Here is a 4144-nt window from a genome sequence, read left to right on the forward strand (position 1 = left end):
TGGAAAAGGTGAGTTTTTTTCTCTAAGTTGGGTCATGGTGCATGGGGAAGTTTTTTGGAATTTCTAGAAGTTGCTAGAAGGATGTTAACAGTGGATGAGGTATGTTTCTTAATTGTGCTTCTTTGGCTTAATTGGAAAGAACGAAATGCTGTTCAACATGGTGAGCAAGTCAAACCTACTATGGTGATATATGAAATGGGTCTTTCCATATGGGAGAGTATAAAGAATGCACGACATCGCAACCATGAGGGTCAGGTGGATGATTGCGTCATAGATGGGAATGAAGTACATTGGGCTCCGCCTTCTGGTGTTAGTCTAAAATTAAATTGTGACGCATCGGTGGCTGCAAATGGAGAACAGGTTGGGATTGGTATTGTGTGCCAAGCTAGCGATGGGAATATGGTAGCAGCTATGGGGGAGAAGGTCGTTGGAAGATTAAGGCCATGTGCAGCTGAGTTGTTCTCTGTGATGAGGGGTGTTGAATGGGCTATGGAACAAGGCTGGACTGGCCTCGTGGTTGAAACAGATTGCTTGGAGGCTGTGAGAATGGTAAATGGAAGTGATGAATGCCTAGCGAGTGAGGGTACTATTGTGGAGCGCATCAGAGAGTTACTAGTGGCATTGGATATCCACAATATTCAGTATGTTCCTAGAGCGGCTAATATGACGGCTCATGCTATTGCTGGAGTTGTAGCCCGGGGTAATGGGCGGAGTAGTTGGTTAGGGGTTGGGCCTTCTTGGCTCATGGATGTCATTGGTAATGACGGACCCGTAACTGGTTCTTTTTATAGGGAGGAGAGTGGGGAGGTCTTGTCCACCACCGGTCATTCCCATGTTTTGTAATTTTGGTTAGTTTGAATAAAACTTTTTCATTCTCAAAAAAAAAAAAGCTATAGATTTTGGTCCCGCTCGATATATTTGATGGACATTCGTTCTAGGTTTTCTTATTTGTTTTCATTCACTGTTGTTGTGATTTAGGAAGACACTTGAGACCTCCATTTATATATGTTTGCTTTATAAGAAATCTAGAATTGAAAGAAAGTTGCTACATCAGTTTGGTTGGATTATTGTGTATTAGAAGGTTGGACCAAATAGGCAAATAGCCAAATACTGTGACTTTATACCCGTGAATGTTTTCTACTACCCTTTTGCTCTCCAACTTTTATACTACTAGAATTGGATTTAGTTTCCGCTTGGATCCTAATCTCATGTTCCCAGACAGTAATGAATGACATATTTAAGAACTGACAAATTTTTTTTTTTTTTTTTTTTTGGAGAATTAAGTATTGACAAACTTTGCTTTGTTGAAGCATGTAGATTGTGGTTTATGGGTGTTTAAACCTAAATTTGTTAAGGTCCACGGTATAGACCCACAAGGAGATAAAGCATCAAGTTGAAATGTTGTTGTATAATGGTTTTCCAAGTCCACATTTAGTTTCGTTGGCTTGGTCGTGACTCTTGTTTGTTCTGTCAAGGGTTCTTCTTCCACGTAGTTTTATCACTTTATGGATTGGAGTTGGCCAAAAAAAAAAAAAAAGGATGAATCATGCATTTACCCACACAATTAAGGATTAATTAAGCCATTCCACTTGTTTTCTAATAACAGACTATCTTATTCTAATCATTCCTCTTCAGGACCAAATCCAGATATGATCCTGCATGTCGACGTTACATCAGTTTATAGATGTTGCATCAGCCACGCTCATTGTATTGTACACTCTATCAAAAGCTTTCTTGACCTACAAAACGAATAAAAAAAATGTTTGAGATTATTGTAATAGAGGTTGAGAAATGAAACATACACAACGTCAACTGAAGAAGCAGTTTACTTCTTTCTCCCAATCTGTGAATAAGATTATGATTCCCAGAAATAGTGCTTGCACAAACAGTGCAACGATGATTCCCATCCAAAGACCCTGCGAAGAACCATATTATATTATTTTGAAATTAATATGAGTACCTAGTACTAAATATTCTTTTGAACGAAACACCAACAGTTGATTGTACCAAATTCAAGCAAAAGAAAGTATGAAGGGAAACTCAAAATATGAAAGTAAAAGGATTTAGTATATCACCTTTCCTCCAATGTGAAATACAAAAGCTAATAATATTGAAGTAGGAATGCCCATATGATACCTGAATTATAAAGTATAAGCTACTATATATAAATTATTGGACTAAATTCTGCTTATTACCCTGTACTTTCAACGATTCATCAATTCAGTCCCTGCACTTATAATTTAATCAGAAAAGTCCTTGTACTCTCCAATTTCATCAAATCAATCCAATCCGTCACCACTTCGTCAATTTTCGGGCAAAAATTTTCAAACTACTCATCTGCATTCACAACACTAACGCATCGGCGGACTGCCTAACGATGGGTAGTTTGGGAATTTTCTCTGTGAGAAGGTCCCACGTCAGCATTTTAACATCGAAAATTGACAGAATAGTGACGGATTGGATTAATTTGATGAAATTGGAGAGTGCAAGGACTTTTCTGATTAAATTAGAAGTGCAGGGACTGAACTGATGAACCCTTAAAAGTACAAGGTAGTAAGCAAAATTTAATCCTAAATTATTTAAAAGGTGACATGTACAAGGTTAAAACTTAAGGTTGAGTAATGTATATATGTTGACCTGATTTTAAATCTTAAAAAATCAATACAAACGTATACACCCCCCGTAGAGAACCTTTTTATTTGGTCTGACACAAACACATAAGATGCTATGACATAATACAGATGCCTTCTATGAGAGAAATTGTTTAGCAGAATGGATACCTGAAAGCACAGATTGAAGTCCATCAAAAAAGTGTGATACCGCGAGCAAAATCAGCATTTGTCCAACATAGTTCACTACTTCCTCTTCACTACTATAACTGTAGCCCTAAACTGTTCGACCCAATATGAGTACAGCAGCAACCACAACACCTTCAGCAACAACAATGCATAGTGAAACACCTACTGCTAGACGAGCTAGTCGTGGTTGCCCGGCACCCAATTGATTTGAAACTCGTGTGCTAAGAGAGAATATATTGAAAATGAGAACAGGAAGAACTTTTAAGAAATTAAAATACTCACATAAGAGGCAAGCACCAGACTAACATTGCTGCACTGGAGAATGCAAGAGGAATCATGTATACCATTGAACATGTATTAAGGCTGGGAATGTGTCATCAATTCAAAGTCAGTTAGCTACCTAGGAATTCATATATATTGATCTCAAGTCATTATAGTTACTGTCTCCAATACAAACCTGATTGATAGGACTGAGGTTTCATGACAGGTCTACAAAATCTGTCAACCTAACGCTTTGATACCAACTGACAGGACCCTCCCCCCCCCCCCCCCCCCGGATTTCATCTTGAAATCCAAGAAATTCTACCAAAAATTTAGTAGAACTCACTCTAAAAGTGAACTGCCCAAAACCTATAGAAAGACAAAACACTGCCAAACAATCCAACCTTATTCTTCCAGAGCTACCCTGCGCCCTAAATCACAACATCTCCCATTTCACAAAACAATTCAGAACTTAAAAAATATATTAATCTCATGGGTTATCAGAGCAATCTAATGCACCAGGTGTACAAGAGAATAGAATACAAGATAAAGGACCAATACTTTTTATAATGCGGAAGCTATGACAGCTATGCCTCAACCTCATGCACGCTCGACCTCAAGCTAACCTGGCCTGCAAACTGGGCATTTGAAACCGAATGGCCCAGGGGAAAAGCATTTGAAATCCGTTAGAGTGAGTGGACGAAAAATAAATAATTTCAAATGAACAAGTGAAACTTAATGCTTCCCCAAGCTATTCTCTAAAACCTCGCATGTAGTAACAATCTTGAAAACACTCTTAATCATCATCTTTACTGCAATTAGGGTTGGGCACCCAAAACCGAAGTCCCGGTCCCGTCTCGAAACTCGTCGGTACGGGCCTGGATCAAAATCTGAAATTTATTGTTTGGGCCCGTCCTGTCCCGTTTAAATTAATTAAATTAAATCTTTAATTTTTGACTTGGTTGTTATACTGCATTGCTACATAATTTGCATTACTGCATTCCTTCATTCCATTTTTTGACTTGGTTGTTATTTCTACATAATCTGCAATACTGCATTATCTTCATTATTGCATTATCTGCATT

Source organism: Rosa chinensis, chromosome 4, assembly GCF_002994745.2.
Source record: "Rosa chinensis cultivar Old Blush chromosome 4, RchiOBHm-V2, whole genome shotgun sequence".
NCBI classification, from domain to species: Eukaryota; Viridiplantae; Streptophyta; class Magnoliopsida; order Rosales; family Rosaceae; genus Rosa; species Rosa chinensis.